This window comes from Bos indicus, chromosome X, assembly GCF_029378745.1.
Source record: "Bos indicus isolate NIAB-ARS_2022 breed Sahiwal x Tharparkar chromosome X, NIAB-ARS_B.indTharparkar_mat_pri_1.0, whole genome shotgun sequence".
NCBI lineage: Eukaryota > Metazoa > Chordata > Mammalia > Artiodactyla > Bovidae > Bos > Bos indicus.
The window spans coordinates 58,720,638-58,743,801 of NC_091789.1; the positions used below are offsets into that span (position 1 = coordinate 58,720,638).

The 23,164-nt window shown below is 38.1% G+C and overlaps 1 protein-coding gene across 3 annotated transcripts in view; it reads left to right on the forward strand.

Annotated features, from left to right (window-relative positions):
• The window catches only part of PWWP3B (PWWP domain containing 3B), a 171,869-nt gene that overhangs the window by 39,465 nt on the left and 109,240 nt on the right, over positions 1-23,164 (forward strand). The window lies entirely within an intron of this gene.

The window sequence follows — 23,164 nt, forward strand, 5'->3', positions numbered from 1 at the left end:
CTCTATATCAATATATGCATCCTAATAAGGAAAGAGTAGACCTCTGAGACCTGGAATAGTAATGAGTGAAAAAATTTGAATCCCTATCATCCTCTGTACACTCAGTCTGGCAAAAGTAGCCCCCTAACCCTAACTATTGGAGAGCAACCTCCCTGTCCCTGGAAACCAGGGCAATAGCCTCACCTAAGGCAGCTGCCTCGAAAAGACTGCTTGTCTTACTCAACAGCCAACACTGATGTTTTTCACTGCTTCCAACTCATGGCAAGGGTAAGGTTATCACAGCACAAGACCAAAATGCAGTCTCTGTTCAGGTGGAATATCCAGAATGAGCTCTAGGAACAGGCTAATAGGTACTTGTGTGAACTGGGATAGTACATGTTAGAATGAATTTTGAGGACTCACTGACATGGGAGTACATACTTATGACTCAGAGGTCAATGACCTGGAGCTGCCTTTACATATGCTGTTTGGGTGACATGTTGAAGCTTGGGCAACAGGCTATGTGTGGTAAATGAGATAGAAGATATTAGAACTTGCTTGCCAGAATACTGAGGAATTGTTGAAAAGGTCAAAAGGAATGAAGGCATTAGAAATAATTACCTTCATAACATGAATAACATGAGAAAAGAGGACCTATCTCTAAAGTATATTTCCTTGAGAGGGCAGAGAAGACACTACTATAATAAAGTAGTGAGGAGGAACACTTGACATTGGTGAAGGGAAACATTTGACATTTTTATAAAAGTCATGCTCTCCTCTGCAAGTCATCATTAGAAGTAAACTATGTTCAAATGGAAATAATAAGATTTCACAGCCCAGGTTGCTGCACAAAATCTCAGGGACAAGTATAGTTACCATAATGGGAAGCACAGTTAGAGGGGAATCAAACTAGTTTGACTGACAGAAGTCTGTGGTAATGCTTTATTGATAGTATTCCAGGGCTAGATATATGAACAGTTCTTTTGTATGAAAAGAAAAACATGAGACTTGACAAGTCAAAAAGTTTGATGTTAACAGACTTGGTCCCCTATCACGTTTTCAGATCTGCAGTGCAAATTCTTCTGTTACTCAGGCCATATGCCTCAGTATATCTTATAATGCTTACAGAATCTATGATGGATAAGGAAGCATTATCTAAGTCATTCTAAGCCATAATATGGGAGTTACAACACAGAATCCTGAGGTTCTGAGCAAAATTCATATCTCCTATGTCAGTAAACTGCTTGCCAATTAAAACATAGCTCCTTACATGCTATTGAGTTCAGTAGAAATATATATGGAGTGCCTTACCAAGAGATAGCAAGTAAGGTTCTATACGACAGGATCTGGCCACCACAAGCTGAACCTTATGATACTCACCAAGTGATAAGATCTGGCAAACTCAACAGCAGTCCATAGTACCATGGACATGCTCCAGGATCCAGCCTGAGAAAGCACAAATAAATTGGCTGACTGCACAAACCCTCATGCCTTTGACTGCTGTTACAATGATGCTCCTCATGAGGCAGGGGGTAGTCTCTGAACAACTACTGGAAGAGGAAATTATTAATCTCAAACTTAGTGCACAGATGTGTGAGCATTAAATATTGATGATAGCTGTAAATGGACTGCCGCCACACTTCAGTTTCAGTCAGAGTAGAATAATGTTGAAGCAGGAAACTTCCAGTTGGCGGAAATGTGAGCATTACATCAGGTTCTTCACTCTGTAATTAATGGTCACCCAAGGAACTGACTGTAGAGAAGGCAGTTAAAAACCAAGTGTATCTGATGACTCATGTGGATATCAAACAGCTTCTCTCCTCAGTCATCGTGGTTCTGGCACAATGAGCCCATGAACTATCTTGGTGGCAGGGTTGGAGCCTAAGCTTGAGTTCAACAACACTGGTTCTCTCCATGGGTGATCAAGCTACTCCCACTTCTAAATGTATAACTCCCCAAGAGCAACATCTGATGCTGGACACTCAATTCCATCCTTTCCTTCAAGGATATCATTCAGCTACCTCATTCTACATAGAATACACTGCATCCACTCTATCTTAGAGGTGGTAGTTATTCATCATCACAAATATGGATGCCAACTTTAGCCCCATAGGGTCAAGCACCACTTGCCTATAGTGATGTGCAATGTCTAACATACCACTGTTTGACTTTTCCTCCTTCCTTGCTTAACCATGTTGTTGTTCAGTCACTCAGTCATGTCTGACTCTTTGTGACCCCATGGACTGCAGCACACCAGGCTTCGCTGTCCTTCACCATCTCCCGGAGTTTGCTCAAACTGATGTCCATTGAGTTGGTGATGCCATCGAACCATCTCATCTTCTGTTGTCCCCTCCTCCTCCTGCCTTCTATCTTTCCTAGCATCAGGGTCTTTTCCAATGAGTTGGCTCTTCACATCAGGTGGCCAAAGTATTGGAGATTCAGCTTCAGCATCAGTACTTCCAATGAATATTCAGGGTTGATTTCCTTTAGGATTGACTAGTTTGATTTCCCTGTTGTTCAAGGGACTTTCAAGAGTCTTTTCCAACACCACAGTTCAAAGGCATCAATTCTTTGGCACTCAGCCTTTTTTATTGTCCAGCTCTCACATATGTTTTCCTTACTCTGACTTACTAGAACCACTTTCCAAATGAGCTACTCAAATGAAAACTTTTGTGTCAAACTCTCTTTTGTGGACACTCAGGCTAAAATAACCTGCAATAATTAAATATTTTATAAAATATAAGGCATCTTTGGATCAAAATGTTTATTAAAGATTTAAAACTTATTCATATATGAAAACTATTAAAAAGTAGTAATTTTCCAGTTCTGGCAACAATGGAGTCCAACATTTCCCCCATCCCCTTTACCAGAATCAATAACTCAAGTTTTCACATTAGAAAACCAGAAAAAGAAGAGCACATCAGATCCAAAACAAGTAGAAGAAATCAAATAAATATTAGAGAAATCAACAAAATTGAAAACAAGGAAACTATAATAGAGTAAATCGATGAAACCTAAATCTGCTTCTTTGAAAAGGTTTTGATAAGATTTTAGCTTAGATAACCAAGAAAAACAGAGAAGATACAAATGAGCAGTATCAGGAATGAAAGAGGGGACATCACTACTGATTCCTTGGATGTTAAAAGAATGATAAAATTCTATCAATAACACTATAAGCACAGATTTTAAAACTTAGATGAAATGACTCAATTCCTCAAATTTAAAATAAAATATGTATTTCATTTATGTATACTTAATGTTTTATAATAAAATTCACATTCTCTTTTTTAACATAAAAATTCATTGGTGTCAGATACTAAGTAAGAGTAATTGTTTAAATTTAATGTATATTTCCCCATAACTATTCCTTTTTTTTTTTACTTAACTGATATCAGTTCAGTTCAGTCACTCAGTCGTGTCCAACTGTTTGCAACCCCATGGACTGCAGCATGCCAGGCTTCCCTGTCCATCACCAACTCCTGGAGCTTGCTCAAACTCACATTCATCAAATCAGTGATGCCATCTAACCGTCTAATCAAGTGCTGTCCCCTTCTCCTCCTGTCTTCAGTCTTTCCCAGCATCTGGGTCTTTTCCAATGAGTCAGTTCTTTGCATCACGTGGCCAAAGTATTGGAGCTTCAGCTTCAGCATCAGTCCTTCTGATGAATATGTAAGACATTTCTTTTAGGATTGACTGGTTTGATCTTCTTGCAGTCCAAGGGACTCTCAAGAATCTTCTCAAACACCACAGTTCAAAAGCATCAATTCTTTAGGGCTCAATTTTCTTTATGGTCCAACTGTCACATCCATACATGACTACTGGAAAAGCCACAGCTTTGACTAGACAGACCTTTGTTGGCAAAGTAATGTTTCGGCTTTTTAATATGCTGTCTAGGTTTGTCATAGCTTTTCTTTCGAGGAGCAAACATCTTTTACTTTCATGGCTGCAATCACCATCTGCAGTGATTTTGGAGCCCAAGAAAATAGTCTGTCACTGTTTCTATTGTTTCCCCATCTATTTGCTATGAACTGACCAGACCATGTGCCATGATCTTCGTTTTTTGAATATTGAGTTTTAAGCTAGGTTTTTCACTCTCCTCTTTCACTTTCATCAAGAGGCTCTTTAGTTGCTCTTTGCTTTCTACAGTAAGGATACTGTCATCTGCATATCTGAGGCTAGTTATTGATATATCTCTCAACAATCTTGATTCCAGCTTGTGCTTCATCCAGCCTGGCATTTCACATGATGCATTCTGCATATAAGTTAAATAAGCAGGGTGACAATATACAGCCTTCACGTAATCCTTTCCCAATGTGGAACTAGTCCATTGTTCCATGTCTAGTTCTAACTATTGCTTCTTGACCTGCATACAGGTTTCTCAGGAGGCAGGTAGGATAGCCTGGTATTTCCATCTCTTTAAGAATTTTCCAGTTTGTTGTGATACATACAGCCAAAGGCTTTGGCATAGTCAATAAAGCAGAAGTAGATGTGTTTCTGGAACTCTGTTGCTTTTTCTATGATCCAATGGATGTTGGCCATTTGATCTCTGGTTCCACTGCCTTTTCTAAATCCAGTTTGAACATCTGGAAGTTCTCAGTTCACGTACTGTTGAAGCCTGGCTTGGAGAATTTTGAGCATTACTTTGCTAGCCTGTGAGATGAGTGCAATTATGCAGTAGTTTGAGCATTCTTTGGCATTGCTTTTCTTTGGGTGAAAACTGACCTTTTCCAGTCCTGTGGCCACTGCTGAGTTTTCCTAATTTGCTGACATATGGAATGCAACATTTTCACAGCATCGTCTTTAGGATTTGAAATAGCTCAGCTGGAATTCCATCACCTCCACTAGCTTTGTTTGTAGTGATACTTCCTAAGGCCCACTTGACTTCACACTCCAGGATGTCTGGCTCTAGGTGAGTGATCACACCATCATGGTTATCTGGGTAATGAAGATCTTTTTTGTATAGTTCTGGTATTCTTGCCACCTCTTCTTAATATCTTCTGCTTCTGTTAGGTCCATACCGTTTTTGTCCTTTAATTTGCCCATCTTGGCATGAAATGTTCCCTTGGTATCTCTAATTTTCTTGAAGATATCTCTAGTCTTTCCCATTCTATTGTTTTCCTCTATTCCTTTGCACTGATCACTTAGGAAGGCTTTCTTATCTCTCCTTACTCTTCTTTGGAACTCTGCATTCAGATCGGTATATCTTCTTTTCTCCTTTGCCTTTCACTTCTCTTCTTTCCTCAGCTATTTGTAAGGACTCCTCAGACAACCAGTTTGCATTTTTGCAATTATTTTCCTTGGGGATGGTGTTGATCACAGCCTCCTGTACAATATTATGAAACCCCGTCCATAGTTCTTCAGGCACTCAGTCTATCAGATCTAATCCCTTGAATCTATTTGTCACTTCTGCTGTATAATTATAAGGGATTTGATTTAGGTCATACCTGAATGGTCCAGTGGTTTTCCTTACTTTCTTCAATTTAAGTCTGAATTTTGCAATAAAGAGTTCATGATCTTTATTGTGCCACAGTCATTTCCTTGTCTTGTTTTTGCTGACTGTATATATCTTCTCCATTTTTGGTTGCAAAGAATATAATCAATCTGATTTTGGTATTGACCATCTGGTGATAGCCATGTGTAGCATCTTCTCTTGTGTTGTTGGAAGAGGGTGTTTGCTATGATCAATGCTTTCTCTTGGCAAAACTCTGTCAGCCTTTACCCTGCTTCATTTTGTACTCCAAGGCCAAACTTGCCTTGTTACTCCATGTATGTCTTGACTTCCTACTTTTTCATTCCAGTCCCCTATGATGAAAAGAACATCTGTTTTTTGTTGGTATTTTTAGTTCTAGAAAGTCTTGTCGGTCTTCATAGACCTGTTTGTCTTCAGCTTCTTCAGCATTAATGGTTGGGGCATAGACTTGAATTACTGTGATATTGAATGATTTGCCTTGGAAACGAACAGAGATCATTCTGTAGTTTTTGAGATTGCATCCAAGTATGGCATTTGGACTCTTATTGACTAAGAGGGATACTCCATTTCTTCTAAGGGATTCTTGCCCACAGTAGTAGGCATAATTGATATAAATTATTGGGTTTCTTTTTAACATAATTCCTAAATTTGCCATTATGACTATTTATTTTTGAAAAACTACCTTTTAGATATCAAACCAATGACAGATAATATATATTATCACTAACTTCAGTCGGTTTTGCAAGAAAACAACTTGTGTTTAAAAAATAGTATTAATGCTGTCTATATGTGTGTGTATGAAATCTCAGCATGCAATAAATCATTTTGGCAGCCTTGAGAAAGATTGTTCACTATATACTTCTCTGAAATTTCACTTATAGGAGTATCACTTCTTCAGTGGCTGGGTGACTTCTTAAAACAGACAGATTTTTGTTTGTCTTCCTAAATTAAAGTGTCTGGATTTCTTAGTATAGCCATCTGACATGTAAAAAGCAGCTAGAATCGTTATATTCAATGATTAGGCTACTCTATGAGTAGGAGGCCAGGCTGATTGCTTAAGAGCCCATCTAGTTTGATATAATCTGTAGGAAATTTAAGTACTTTGTTCTGACTTCTGTATCTCCAAAAACATAGTTATAAGCCAGGCAAGTTTTATCATCTGGTCTATTCATAGAGTAGCTCCAATAAGTTTCAGTAATATAAATGCTGACTGGTAAGTCATTCCAAGTTCCTAGAAGGAGTAAATGAACCAGGATTTAAGAATTTAGAAATGTGTTACATAAAAAAGACTCCAGTTAGGTAAATATGACAGTTACCCAAACATGGTTAAATACAGGCATACCTCAGAGATATTGCCGGCTCAGTGCCAGACCACCTCAATAAAATAAATATTACACTAAAGCTAGTCACACAAATCTTTCTGTTCCCCAGGGCATATTAAAGTCATATTTACACTACAATGTAGTCTTAAGTGTGCAATAGTCTTGTGTCTAAAAAATGTACATGCCTTAATTTTAAAATACTTTACTGCTAAAAAATGCAAACCATCATCTGAGCCTTCAACAAGCCATAATCTTCTTGCTAATGGAGGGTCTTGCCTCTATGTTGATGACTGCTGATTGATCAGGGTGGTGGTTGCTGAAGGTTGGGGTGATTGTTGCAATTCCTTAGACTAAGAACAACGAAATTTGCCACATTGATTGACTTTCTTTCAAGGACAGTTTCTCATTGCACATCTCCATCAGAGCTCTTGGATGATCAGGTGCATTGTCAATAGCCATAATATTTTGAAGGGAATCTTTTTTTTTTTTTTTTCCTGAGCAGTAGGTCTCAACAGAGGGCTTAAAATATCCACTAAATCATGCAAACAGTTGTGCCGTCTTCCACACTTTGTTGTTCCATTTATAAAGCACAGGCAGATTAGATTTAGCATAATTCTTAAGGGCCCTAGGATTTTCAGAATGGGAAGTGAGCACTGGTTTCAACTTAAAGTCACCAGTTGTTTAAGCCCATAATAAGAGAGTTAGCCTGTCTTTTGAAACTTTGAAGCCAGGTATTGACTTTTCTCTAGCTATGAAAATCCTAGATGGCATCTTCTTCCAACATAAGACTGTTTTCTCTACAATGAAAATCTGTTGTTTTATGTACCTGCCTTCATTAATTTTCTTAGCTAGATGGTCTGGATAACTTGCTGCAACTTCTACATCAGGACTTGCTGCTTCACCTTGCACTTTGATGTTATTAAGATGGTTTCTTTCCTTAAACTTCATGAACCAACCTCTGGTTTCAAACTCTTCCTCTACAGTTTCCTCACCTCTCTCAGCCTTCACAAAATTGAAGTTAAGACCTTGCTCTGAATTAGGCTTTAGCTTAAGGAAATGTGACTGGTTTGATCTTCCATCCAGATCACTGAAACTTTTTCCATATCAGTAATAAGGCTGTTTCACTTGCTTATCATTCATGTGTTCACTGGAGCAGCACTCTTAATTTCCTTCAAAAATGTTTCCTTTGCACTCACAACTTGGCTAATGTTTGGCACAAGAGGCCTAGCTTTCAGCCTATCTCACCTTTCAAAACACACCTTCCTTACTAAGTTTAATCATTTCTAGCTTTTGATTTAAAGTGAGGGGAAAATCACACCTTTCTCAATAAGCTTAATTATTTCTACCTTTTGATTTAAAGTGAGAGACAAGTGACTTTTCTTTTCACTTGAATACTTTGACACCATTGTAGAATTATTGATTAACCTAATCTTAAATTGTTGTGTTTCAGAGAATAGAGAGGCCTAAGAAAAGGGATAGAGACAGAGGAATGACCAGTTGGTCAAGCGATGAGAATACACACAATTATTAAGATTGCCATCTTAATGAGTTCATGGAGTCCCAAAACAATTATATTAGTAACATCAGAAGTCACTGATCACAGATCACCATAGTGAATATAATAATAATTAAAATGTTTGAAATTTTGTGAGAATTAACCAGAATGTGACAGAGACACAAAGTGAGCAAATGCTGCTGGAAAAATAGTACTGATAGATTTGCTTGACTCAGGGTTGCCACAAACCTTCAATTTGTAAAAGATACAATATAATATTTCATTTTCTTACCTATTCAAGTATGTAAGAAAATACATATCCAAGTATGTTTATAAGGAAAATGGGGCTTCCCGGGTGGCACTAGTGGTAAAGAAACTACCTGCCAATGCAGGAGACCTAAGAGACATGGGTTCAATCCCTGGGTTGGGAAGATTCCCTGGAAAGCAACATGGCAACCCACTCCAGTATTCTTACCTGGAGAATCTGGTGGACAGAGGAGCCTGGTGGGTTACAGTCCTTTGGGTCACAAAGAGTCAGACGTGACTGAAGTGACTTAGGACAATATTTCATTTGCAGCAACATGGATGGACCTAGAGTATATTTTGCTTAGTAAAATAAGCCAGTCAAAGACAAATAGCATATGGTATCACTTACATGTGGAAGCTAAAAAATAATGCAAATGAATGTGTATGCAAGAAACCTGTGAGTCTGTTTCTGTCACGGAACACAAATTGCTGCTGCTGCTGCTAAGTCACTTCAGTCATGTCCGACTCTGTGCGACCCCATAGACCGCAGCCCACCAGGCTCCCCCGTCCCTGGGATTCTCCAGGCAAGAACACTGGAGTGGGTTGCCATTTCCTTCTCCAATGCATGAAAGTGAAAAGTGAAGGTGAAGTCACTCAGTCATGTCCGACTCTTTGCGACGCCATGGACTGCAGCCTACCAGGCTCCTGCATTCATGGGATTTTCCAGGCAAGAGTACTGGAGTGGGGTGCCATTGCCTTCTCCAGGAACACAAACTAGTGGTTACCAAAAGGGAGAGGGAAGGACAAATGAGGAATTTGGGATTAGTTGTTGTTTACTGTATAGCACAGATATGGAATTATATTCCATATCTTGTAATAACTTATAATAGCATATAACCTGCAAAAATATCCAAATCACTATGTGTGCACCTAAAACTAAAAATATTTTAAATCAACTATGCTTCAATTAAAAACACAATATCTGTGAAGCACAATAAAATGAAATACAATAAAATGACATATGCCTGCATACACATTAAAAGTTTAAATCTAAAGCCAATTAATTGTTTATCTTAGCTTGAAACAAGATTTTTTAAAAAAGAAGTTAGATAAATTATTAAAAAAAAAACTTGATGTGAAAATAAATACTAAGATCTTAACCTAGGCCTAACTGCATTTTTAAGCTTTATGGTACATGAACTGCCCTCACATATGATGTCATTTACACATTTTTTCACAATAATGACTGTTGTAACTGAGTTTATCTAAAGAATGAGACCACTGTCTTGATTTCTCCCTTACTTTACAGAAGCTCCTTTAATAAAAATTATATTGCATTTCCTATTCAATGGGTGATTATCCATTTTCCTTCTACTTCATAAGTTAATGTTTTATGAAAAAGATAGACATTTAGGTAAATAGTTGCAAATAAAAATTGTTAAATGTTATACACATTTCATTATTCATTTCAATGTGTGACAGATAATATTTTTAAAATATTTATTAAGTGGCTCTGCTGAAATTGTGGTGTAGAGAAGTCCAAGGAACTTTCAATCCACTGAAGCAACAAATAAGCTTCCAAAAACTGTGAGAATCAACACTTTTGAAACTATTGAATTTAATCAAACACATTGAACATGAACTCAAATGTCCACTAACAGATGCACAAGTAAACAAAGTGTGGTATATACATACAATGCACTATTATTCAGCCTTAAAATGGAAAGAAATCCTATCACACATTACCACATAGATGAACCTTGAGGATACTATGCTAAGTGGAATAAGTGAGTTACAAAAAGACAAATTGCTGTATGATTCCACTTCTACTGTTATTACTGTTCAGTTGCTAAGTTGTATTTGACTCTTCGTGACCCCATGGACTGTAGCATGTCAGGCTTCCCTGTCCTTCACCATCTCCTGGAGTTTGCTCAAACTCATGTCCACTTAGTCAGTGATGCTATCCAATCATCTCATCTTCTGTCATCCCCTTCTCCTCCCGCTCTCAGTCTTTCCCAGCATCAAGGTCTTTTCGAATGAGTCGGCTCTTTGCATCAGGTGGCCAATGTATTGGAGCTTCAGCTTCAGCATCAGTCCTCCCAATGAATATTCAGGGTTGATTTCCTTTAGGATTAACTGGTTTGATCTCCTTCCAGTCCGAGGTACTCTCAAGCATCTTCTTCACTTCACTATGTATTTAAAATAGTTCAATTCATAGAAATATAAGTCAAATGGGAGTTACCAGTAGCTACAAGACAAGGCAAAGGGGAATCGTTATGTAAGAGATACAGAGTTTCAGTTTGGCAAGATAAAAAAGTTCTGAAAATCTATTTCACAAGAATATGAATATATGTAGCCCTGCTGAACTACACAATTACCAATAATTCTGACTGGGACAACCCAGAGGGATGGTATGGGGAGGGAGGAGGGAGGAGGGTTCAGGATGGGGAACACATGTATACCGGTGGTGGATTCATTTTGATATTTGGCAAAACTAATACAGTTATGTAAAGTTTAAAAATAAAATTAAATTAAAAAAATAAACTTTATGTTATGTGGCTTTTTTAACCACAATTTTAAAAACATGACACTTGGAGAGTCCATAAAGAAGAAAGAAGTTGATAATTGCTGGTAAGAGCGTGTTGAAACACTTTTATTTACCTGATTATCATCTGCCATTTGTCAGCATGGAGATGTCCATAAGGATGATAGTCTACATACCTGATATGGCTTGCTAGTGCCAGAGGAGCAACATGAACCTTTTGTTCAGAGAAATGTGGCTGTGTATTGTGACCTGTCTGGCAGCTCCCTGAAAGCCGTTCTGAGGCTTCCCTTTGTTTTGCGTCCCTCAGAACCTCCTCAAGGTTTTGAGTAGCCTCTGGTGCTATGTCGAAAGCATGTAAAGAAAGGAACAAAGGTTTCTCTGGTGGCTCAGACAGTAAAGAATCTGCCTACAATGTGGGAAGTTCAGTTCAGTTCAGTCACTCAGTCGTGTCCGACTCTTTGCGACCCCATGAATCGCAGCACACCAGGCCTCCCTGTCCATCACCAACTCCCGGAGTTCACTCAGACTCACGTCCATCGAGTCAGTGATGCCATCCAGCCATCTCATCCTCTGTCGTCCCCTTCTCCTCCTGCCCCCAATCCCTCACAGCATCAGAGTCTTTTCCAATGAGTCAACTCTTCGCATGAGGTGGCCAAAGTACTGGAGTTTCAGCTTTAGCATCAGTCCTTCCAAAGAAATCCCAGGGCTGATCTCCTTCAGAATGGACTGGTTGGATCTCCTTGCAGTCCAAGGGACTCTCAAGAGTCTTCTCCAACACCACACTTCAAAGACATCAATTCTTCGGCACTCAGCCTTCTTCACAGTCCAACTCTCACATCCATACATAACCACAGGAAAAACCATAGCCTTGACTAGCCGGAACTTTGTTGGCAAAGTAATGTCTCTGCTTTTGAATATGCTATCTAGGTTGGTCATAACTTTCCTTCCAAGGAGTAAGCATCTTTTAATTTCATGGCTGCAGTCACCATCTGCAGTGATTTTGGAGCCCCAAAAAATAAAGTCTGAAACTGTTTCCACTGTTTCCCCATCTATTTGCCATGAAGTGATGGGACCAGATGCCATGATCTTCGTTTTCTGAATGTTGAGCTTTAAGCCAACTTTTTCACTCTCCACTTTCACTTTCATCAAGAGGATTTTAGTTCCTCTTCACTTTCTTCCATAAGGGTGGTGTCATTTGCATATCTCAGGTTTTTGATATTTCTCCTGGCAATCTTGATTCCAGCTTGTGCTTCTTCCAGTCCAGCGTTTCTCATGATGTACTCTGCATAGAAGTTAGTTAGGCAGGGTGACAATATACAGCCTTGATGAACTCCTTTTCCTATTTGGAACCAGTCTGTTGTTCCATGTCCAGTTCTAACTGTTGCTTCCTGACCTGCATATAGGTTTCTCAAGAGGCAGGTCAGGTGGTCTGGTATTCCCATCTCTTGAGGAATTTTCCACTGTTTCTTGTGATCCACACAGTCAAAGGCTTTGGCATAGTCAATAAAGCAGAAATAGATGTTTTTCTGGAACTCTCTTGCTTTTTCCATGATCCAGCAGATGTTGGCAATTTGATCTCTGGTTCCACTGCCTTTTCTAAAACCAGCTTGAACATCTGGAAGTTCACGGTTCACGTATTGCTGAAGCCTGGCTTGGAGACTTTTGAGCATTACTTTACTAGCATGTGAGATGAGTGCAATTGTGCGGTAGTTTGAGCATTCTTTGGCATTGCCTTTCTTTGGGATTGGAATGAAAACTGACCTTTTCCAGTCCTGTGGCCACTGCTGAGTTTTCCAAATTTGCTGGCATATTGAGTGCAGCACTTTCACAGCATCATCTTTCAGGATTTGGAATAGCTCAACTGGAATTCCATCACCTCCACTAGCTTTGTTCATAGTGACGCTTTCTAAGGCCCACTTGACTTCACATTCCAGGATGTCTGGCTCTAGGTGAGTGATCACACCATTGTGATTATCTTCGGAAACCTGAGTTCAATCCCTGGTATGGGAAGATCCCCTAGAGAAAGGAATGGCAACCTGCTCCAGTACTCTTGCCTAGAAAATTCCATGGACAGAGGAGCCTGGTGGGCTACAGTCCATGGGGTTGCAAACAGTTGGACATGACTGAGCAACCAAGCACACGTGTAAAGGTATACAAGTCACCATCTGGAGCAAGGAACAACAGACATGGCAAGAAGCAGACAAACTAAAAAGTCTTGCAAGAAAGAAGCTGGGGAAGGAGAAACATGGAGGAATAAGGGTTTTGAAATGCTTTTGTTTATATTAAGGACTCTCGAAGGACACATGCATACCCAAGAATAGATGCATAGTTATAAAAGACCTAAGAAGGCCCAAGCTTTAACCTCTGCTCAATCTTAAGCCTCAATATAGGCAGGAAGTAAAACCTAAGGCTGAGTTCTTAATGGCCTGGCTAAGCACTGAAAGCATGCCCCAACTCAGAGTCAGTGCACAAAGAACAGGAGAGGTTTTCTTGCTTATTTGTTTGTGCTTTGTTCCTTTCCTCCTCCTCTTCCTCTTCCTTGTCTTCCTCCTCCTTCTCCTCATCTCCTTCTTCCTCTTCTTCTTCCTTCTTCCTCCCCCTCTCCTCCTTCTCTTTCTTCTACTTGTACTTTCTCTTTTTCTATTGATTCCAGGCTTTTAAGGAAATCTCTGTCAAATTACTAGCTGGCCACTAGGCTGATGGAACAGAGACTTCAGTGACCACACACAGCAAACAATACACTCTTTGCAAAGACAGAAAAATCAGAAAAGTCACTAACAGAAAACTACAATATACAACAGCAGAAAAAAATAAAATAAACCTGAGTAGAATAACCAAAAGAGAACTAGTTGTTTATATTAATATTAGCTTTTAAAAATTAAGATACAAAGAAGGACATTATATATTTATAAAGGGGTCAGGTAAGCAAGAATATTTGACAGTTAAAAACATATACACAGTTAAAAATAAAACCCCAAAATATATGAAACAGAAATTGATAGAATTTAAGGGGAAAATAGATTCTACAATAATATAGTCTTCTATGTCCCACTTTCAATAATGGATAGAATTACAGAAATGATCAGTAAAGAAATAGAAGATTTGAACAATACTATAAACCCAGATGGCTAAGATAGTAAAGTGTCTGCCTGCAATGCGGGAGATGGGTTCAATGCCTGGGTCGGGAAGATTCCCTGGAGAAGGAAATGGCAACCCACTGCAATACTCTTCCATGGAAAAGTCCATGGACGGAGGAGCCTGGTAGGCTACAGTCCATGGGGTTGCAAAGAGTCAGACACAACTGAGCAACTTCACTCACTATAAACCAACAAAGCATAATATATATATATATATAATATATATATATATATTATATATATATATATAACAGTGGAGCACACATTCATCTCAAGTGCACATGGATCCAGGATAAATCATATATTAGACAACAAAACAAGCCTCAATAAATGTAAAAAGATTGAAATCATACAAAGTATATTTTCTGAACATGAAAGAATATAACTAGAAATCAGTAACAGAAATAAAACTTGAAAATTCACAAAGGTGTGAAAATTATGAAACAGACACTTAAACAACCACTGGCTCAAAAATAAAACACAAGAGATATTTGAAAGTTAATTTGAGATGAATGAAAAAATGAAAAGCACAATATGTAAAAATCATAGGGTGCAAAACATGCAAGGCTCAAAGAGAAGATGATCATAATTGTCTATAATAAAAAGAAAAGTATCAAATCAATAATTTAACTTCATATATTAAAGAACTCTAAATAGAAGAGCAAACTAAATTCAAGGCTAACAGAATAGAGAAAATAATAAAACTTACAGCAAAGATATAAAAATAAAGAATAGAAAAACAATGGAAAGAATCAACAAAGCCAAAATTGGTTCTTTGAAAAGATCAACAGAATTAAGAAACTTTTATGTAGATTGGCTAACAAAAAAAGAAGATAAATATTGCTAAAATCAGAAATAAAAGTGAGTACATTACTACTGAACTTATAGAAATCAGAAGAGTAATAAGAATACTATGAATACCTGAATGTCAACAAATTGTATGTTACCTGCAATGGAAAAATTCTTAGAAATAAACTGAATCAAAAGTGATTCAGTCTGTATAATAGGCTCTAAGTTCATCCACCTCACTAGAACTGACTCAAATGCATTCCTTTTGATAGCTGAGTAATATTCCATTGTCTATATATATCACAACTTCCTTATCCATTCGTCTGCCAATGGAAATCTACATTGCTTCCATGTCCTAGGATGGAGGGGACACTCATATACCTATGGCTGATTCATATTGATGTATGACAAGAAACATCACAGTATTGTAAAGTAATTATCCTCCAATTAAAATAAATAAATATTTTTGAATGATTCAGGAAGTAGAAAATATGCATAGCTCTGTAATAAATAAGGATATTAAAATAAGTAATAAGTTTTTTTCTCAAGTAAGAAAAGCCCGTGACCAGTCTTCACTGGTGAATTCTACCAAATTTTTAAGTAAGAATGGACATTTATCCTTCTCAGAATCTTCGAAAAAATAGGAAATTCTTCCTTCTTCATTTTGTGAAGCCAGCATGACCCTGTACCTAAAGCCAGACAAAAACTACACATGAAAACTACAGACTAATATCCCTATGAATATAAATGCAAACATCTTCCAAAAAAGACTAGCAAACTGAATTTTTGTTCAGTTGCTGAGTCATGTCTCTTTGCAACCCCATAAACTGCAGCACGCCAGCCTTCCCTGCCCGTCACTATCTCCTGGAGTTTGCTCAAACTATGTCCATCGAGTTGGTGAGGCCATCCAACCATCTTATCCTCTGTTGCCCCCTTCTCCTCCTGCCCTCAATCTTTCCCAGCATCAGAGGCTTTTCTAGTGAGTCCGCACTTCATTTCAGGTGGCAAAAATATTGGAGCTTCAGTTTCAGCATCAGTCCTTACAATGAATATTCAGGCAAACTAAATACAACAGCAAATTAAGGAGATTAGACACTGTGACCAAATGGAATTTGTATCAGGAATTCAGTGGCTGTTCACCATATAAAAATCAAGCACTGTAATACATCATCTTAATAGAATAAAGGAAAAAACCCCAAATGATCATTTCTACTAATGTAGAAAAATATATTTACAATTTTCAACGTGATAAAAACACTCAACAATCTCAGAATAGTAAAGAACTTCCTCAACCTGATCAAAGCCTTCTAAGAAAAATACACACCTAATATATATCTGATGAAAGACTGAACTCTTTTCCCCTGAGATCAGAAGCCAGATGATAATGTCTGCTTTCACCAGTTCTTTGAAATAATATGTTGGAAGTTATAGCCTGTCTTGTTAAGTATGTAGCAATATCTCATTGTGGTTTTAACTTGTATTTTTCCAATGTTTAAATATATTGAATACATTTTTATGTGCTTGTTTTGTACCTGTATATTCTGTTTGGTAAAATGTCTATTCATATCTTTGGCCTACTTTCTAGCTTCTATTTACTGTTGAGTTTTCAGAGTTCACTAATATAATCTAAACACTAGTCCTTCGTTGGATGTGTACTGTGCAAATATTTGTCCAGTTTGTAGCTTTACTTTTCATCCTCTTCACGTGGACCTTCGAGAGCAAAAGCTTTCAATTTAAATGATGTCTAATTGATCCATTTTTTCCCTTTTTTTCACTGTGTTGTTAATTTAAGAACTAAGAACACTGCTTAGCCTTATTTTTCAAAGATTTTTCCTTATGCTTTATCTTTTTCCAGAGATTTTGTAGTTTTAGGTTTTACATTTAAAGCTGTGCTCCATTTTGGGTTAAGCTTTTTAATAAAGTATGATGTTTAGGTGACAGTTTACTTATTTTGCTCCATGCTACTTGCTGAAAAGTGGATTGTTTTGCAACTTTGTAAAAAATCACTTGGGTATAGTTGTATGAGTCTATTTCTGGGTTGTCAATTCTGTTACCTTGAACTTTGTATCTATGTCCCCACTGTGAAGAAGGCTGAGCCCCGAAGAATTGATGCTTTTGAACTGTGGTGTTGGAGAAGACTCTTGAGAGTCCCTTGGACTGCAAGGAGATCCAACCAGTCCATTCTGAAGGAGATCAGCCCTGAGTGTTCTTTGGAAGGAATGATGCTAGAGCTGAAACTCCAGTACTTTGGCCACCTCATGCGAAGAGCTGACTCATTGGAAAAGACTCTGATGCTGTGAGGGATTGGGGGCAGGAGGAGAAGGGGACGACAGAGCATGAGATGGCTGGATGGCATCACTGACTCGATGGACGTGAGTCTGAGTGAACTCTGGGAGTTGGTGATGGACAGGGAGGCCTGGTGTGCTGCGATTCATGGGGTCGCAAAGAGTCGGACACGACTGAGCGACTGATCTGATCTGATCTGATATTTTCAATTTTGGTTTCTGCATGTCCATGGTCATCATCTAAAAATACAATTGATTTTTGTATGTTAGTCCTTTATCCTGTGACCTTATTGAACTAATATTTGTTCTGAGCAGATTTCATATGGCTCTACAATTCCTTTGTGTAAATATGTGGTAACAATGATTATCAGTTCAGTTCAGCTCAGTCACTCAGTTGTGTCTGACTCTTTGCGACCCCATGGACTGCAGCACGCCAGGCTTCCTGTCCATCACCAACTCCCAGAGTTTACTCAAACTCGTGTCCATTGAGTTGGTGATGCCATCCAACCATCTCATTCTCTGTCATCCCCTTCTCCTTCCACCTTCAATCTTTCCCAGCATCAGGGTCTTTTCAAATGAGTCAGTTCTTCACACAAGGTGGCCAAAGTATAGGAGTTTCAGCTTCAGCATCAGTCCTTACAGTGAATATACAGGACCGATTTCCTTTAAGATGCACTGGTTGAATCTCCTTGCAGTCCAAGGGACTCTCAAGAGTCTTCTCCAACACCACAGTTCAAAAGCATCAATTCTTTGGTGCTCAGCTTTCTTTATAGTCCAACTCTCACATCCATACATGACCACTGGGTAAACCATTGCTTTACCTTGATGGACCTTTGTTGACAAAGTAATGTCTCTGCTTTTTAATATGCTGTCTAAGTTGGTCATAACTTTTCTTTTAAGGAGTAAGCGTCTTTTAATTACATGGTTGCAGCCACCATCTGCAGTGATTTTGGAGCCCCCAAAATAAAGTTTGTCACTGTTTCCACTGTTTCCCCATCCATTTGCCATGAAGTGATGGGACCAGATGCCATGATCTTTGTTTTCTGAATGTTGAGTTTGAAGCCAACTTTTTCACTCTCCTCTTTCACTTTCATCAAGAGGCTCTTTAGTTCTTCTTCACTTTCTTCCATAAGGGTGGTGTCATCTGCATATCTGAGGTTATTGATATTCTTCCAGGCAATCTTGATTCCAGCTTGTGTTTCCTCCAGCCCAGAGTTTCTCATGATGTACTCTGCATATAAGTTAAATAAGCAGGGTGACAATATACAGCCTTGGTGTACTCCTTTCCTGATTTGGAAACAGTCTGTTTTTCCATGTCCAGTTCTAATTGTTGCTTCCTGACCTGCATACAGATTTTTCAACAGGTAGGTCAGGTGGTCTGGTATTCCCATATCTTGAAGAATTTTCCACAGTTTTTTGTGATCCACATAGTCAAAGGCTTTGGCATAGTCAATAAAGCAGAAGTAGATGTTTTTCTGGAACTCTTTTGCTTTTTCCATGGTCCAGTGGATGTTGGCATTTTGATCTCTGGTTACCCTGCCTTTTCTAAATCCAGCTTGACCATCTGGAAGTTCATGGTTCACGTAATGTTGAAGCCTCTCTTGGAGAATTTTGAGCATTACTTTGCTAGCATGTGAGATGAGTGCAATTGTGCAGTAGTTTGAGCATTGCTTTTCTTTGGGATTGGAATGAAAACTGACCTTTTCCAGTCCTGTGGCCACTGCTGGGTTTTCCAAATTTGCTAGCATATTGAGTGTAGCACTTTCACAGCATCATCTTTTAAGATTTGAAATAATCAGTTGGAATTCCATCATCTCCACTAGCTTTGCTCGCAGTGATGCTCCTTAAGGCCCACCTGACTTCACATTCCAGGATGTCTGGCTCTAGGTGAGTGATCACACCATCGTGATTATCTGGGTCATGAAGATCTTTTTTGTATAGTTCTTCTGTGTATTCTTGCCACCTCTTCTTAATACCTTCTGCTTCTGTTAGGTCCATACCATTCTGTCCTTTATTGTGCCCATCTTTGCATGAAACGTTCCCTTGATATCTCTAATTTTCTTGAAGATATCTCTAGTCTTTCCCATTCTATTGTTTTCCTCTATTTCTTTCCACTGATCACTAAGGAAAGCTTTCTTATCTCTCCTTGCTATTCTTTGGAACTCAGCATTCAAATGGGTGTATCTTTCCTTTTCTCCTTTGTTTTTCATTTCTCTTCTTTTCACAGCTATTTGTAAGACCTCCTCTGACAACCATTTTGCTTTTTTGCATTTCTTTTTCTTGGTGACGGTCTTAATCCCTGTCTCCTGTATAATGTCATGGACCTCCGTCCATAGTTCTTCAGGCACTCTTTCTATCAGATCTAATCCCTTGAAACTATTTGTCACTTCCACTGTATAATCATAAAGGATTTGACTTAGGTCGTACCTGAATGGTCTAGTGGTTTTTCCCTACTTTCTTCAATTTAAGTGAGTTAGATAATAAGGAGTTTATGATCTATTATGGCATAGAATAAAAATGTACACTCTGAAAGAGCCTAGAAACTATGTCACTAAACAAAACTCACATGCACTATGTATCGTCATATGAGAAACATGGAGTAGAAATGGAAATTAAGAAGACGTAAATATACTTAATAACAAAGACATGCACTTCAGGTAAGAACTTGTCATTGAGGCTGCCAATAACTCTAAATTTCTAATCTTAGAAGATAACAGTGTTTCAAATGACACCTCTAATAGAGGAGTCAGAATTCAGTATTCATGAGTAGATCTTTCCTAACCAACCACAGATGTTTAAATAATATGGTTCCATATTGACTTTTTTTTCATATTTCCTTCTTAAAAGGACATTTCTTTCATTGAATTTACAATTTGGCTTTATCATCTAAACAGGTCACATAAATGATTGGCAGTACTGAAGCTAAGACTTTGTCCGTGTCCCCTCTTTTCATCAAGTACCACTCAGTTGTTGCTATGGTCCTTGGCAACATCATGTACTGTGCTATGGGAACATAATTTTCCATGGCATAATTGCTTTAAAAATCTGGAATTTGCTTCTGTATTCTACTTATACTTATTATGAGCTTGAATGTCAGCTTCAGGACCAGCTTCAAAGGAATTTTTGCTCTTTTATTTCTGCTTAATATTTAATGCTCTGAGCAGTGCCTGGCACATAAGAGGTACCCTCAAAATATTTGTTAAATGAAGGAAATGGAAATCATGTCTCTTGAGATCTGCTCTTTATTTGTACTTTTTTCAAAAAGTGAAGCTCCTGAGAAACCTGTCATTCAACTCCTGTGATTTCTGAGGCTTAAAAATACTTTACCAACAGAAAGGTATTAACCAAAAGGTACAAACAGTTATGCAAGATGAATAAGTCCTAGAGGTCTACCATAGAGCATAGTTCCTGTAGCTAATAATACATTTAATACTGAAAATTTTGCTAAGAGGCTAGATCATATGTTAAGTATTTTTATCACAAAATGATAGTAATAAAGAAGACAGGAAAAAACTTTTGGAGGTGATGGATATATTTATAACAGATAGTGGCCATGTTTTCATGGCTGTATACTTACCTCCATATTCAAAGTTGTATAGGTGGAAAATGTAAAGCTTTTTATGTAAATTGTATCTCAATAGAGTGATTTTAAAAAAAAGCACTATACTCATTCCAATGAGATATATCGGAGGATGGAGCTTTTGACATAAGCCCAGCATTATCCAAGCATCGGGAACACCTTTGGCAAAAATTAAATAGAAAGTAAAATATGATGGAAGAGTGTAAGATCTTAGTGCATGCATACTAAGTCATTTCAGCTGTGTACAACTCTTTGTGACCCTATGGACTATAGCCTGCCAGGCTCCTCTGTCCGTGGGATTCTCCAGGCAAGAATACTGGAGTGGGTTGCATGCCCTCCTCCAGGGGATCTTCCTGATCCAGGGCTTGAACCTGTATCTCTTCCATCTCCTGTGTTGGTAGATGTGTTCTTTACCACTAGCACCACCTGGGAAGCTCCCCAAATCCTTGGATTTTAATTTAATTTGACACAGGAGCAAATTAATTTTTATTAAATTTTTTGGAGTTTATTTATGGGAAATTCATAAAGGAAAAGGAGAGGGTTTTTTGTTTGTTTTCAAATTCAGGGCATCTCTACATTCTGGTCATTTTATTATTGGTCTATCTAAATGTGATCTAATATTAGAACTTCTGATGAACTTTATTACAACATAGGTGGATGTAAGGAAGGATGAGAAATAGGAGAGCAAAACTAGAACTACAGAGAAAGACTATCTTTGTAAATGAATAATTTACTGCTATAGGTGTGGGAAATCTTGCTAATGAGAGCATGGTAGCCAGGTGGCTAGACAAAATCCAGAATGAATCCATGGTACTACTAACTATAGCACCAGGAGCACAGGGCTCAATCAGCAATTACTAATAAAAAGTTTTCATATGCTGAGTGAAAAGACAACTCTAATAAAATCTGGTGATGGGATATGCAGCTACACACTTGACTTATCATAAGTTTAATTAATGATTAAGATATGTGAGTTAGAAGAGCAAAGACCTTATGAAACATTGGAATGAAGGTGGATTAAAGGTCCTCCATTTCCCTGGCTACTTGTTTCCACATTGAAAGATTTCACAATTGCACTCCTGATCTCTCTCCCTAAGCTTCCCTCCCTTGGGGAGGATGATTGATGAGCTTGGGAGAAGAAATTGAGTTCCTAGGTCGGTCTTGTCTTCTGTCTTTGGATCTTACTGTCTACAATGAGGATTCAGTCTGGCTTTCTTTATGCTGTAAGTTAAAATGGACTTGTTCTGTGGTGCTAGGAGATGAGGAAGGCAGCAATTTTCTAGCAGTAACAGAGACTGGGTCACTAAATTTGTCTAGCTCAATGGGGGAATTATTTGCAAACACTTTGGTTAAGTCTCAGGAATAAAGCTAACATTTTGATGTTCACCTCACTGTGTAGACTTCCCTTGTGGCTCAGCTGGTAAAGAATCTGCCTGCAATGTGGGAGACCTGGGTTCTATCCCTGAGTTGGGGAGATCCCCTGGAAAAGGGAAAGGCTACCCACTCCAGTATTCTGGCCTAGAGAATTCCAAAGACTGTATAGTCCATGGGGTTACAAAGAATCAAGCATAAATGAGCGACTTTCATTTTGACTATTCTCTGTCACCCAAGTCTTATTTTTTTATTGATTCTAATTAGGAAACATTTAAAAAGTGCTTAACACATCTGCTGTATTAACCTCAAAAAGAAAAATAAAGCAGTTCAAATCTCATGAGTTTTCCAGGATGACTTAATATAAATATAAATAATCGGGATGGCTTAATATAAATATAAATAATTAGCAGGAAGATAAAAGTGGTAATATTTTTTGTGGACTCTTCCATTTCAGGAACTTTGGAAGATATTTCAAGCTTCAAATTTAAAAATCATTGTACTAGACACTGAGAATACATTTTTTTTTCTGTGAGATTGTTCTTGAAAGACCTTTGTCACTTCTGTTCCTGGGTGAGCAATATAGAACTCGGGCTACAGTCTGAGATACTTCTAATCCCAGAATATTTTTCAAAAGCAATTGTCTTCAGATGTATTTATATATCATCTTTATATAAACCTGTCTTTGTGTTAAAAGAGAAAATTCAATTATATTTGGAATTTTAGGATAAAAGGAAATATTATACTAAATGAGAAGTTTAAAAAAATCCTCCCTTGAAATTGAGAAGTTTGGGGTAAGTTATTGGCACAAATGGTATGCAATGAGAAGGCATTCTGTTTATCCAGATTGAGAGTCCAGCAGATACGTATGCAATTGAACTACTTAGCAGAGTAAAATGTACATTTAAAAAAACAACAACAACAAGGGACAGTTTTGTGTGCACA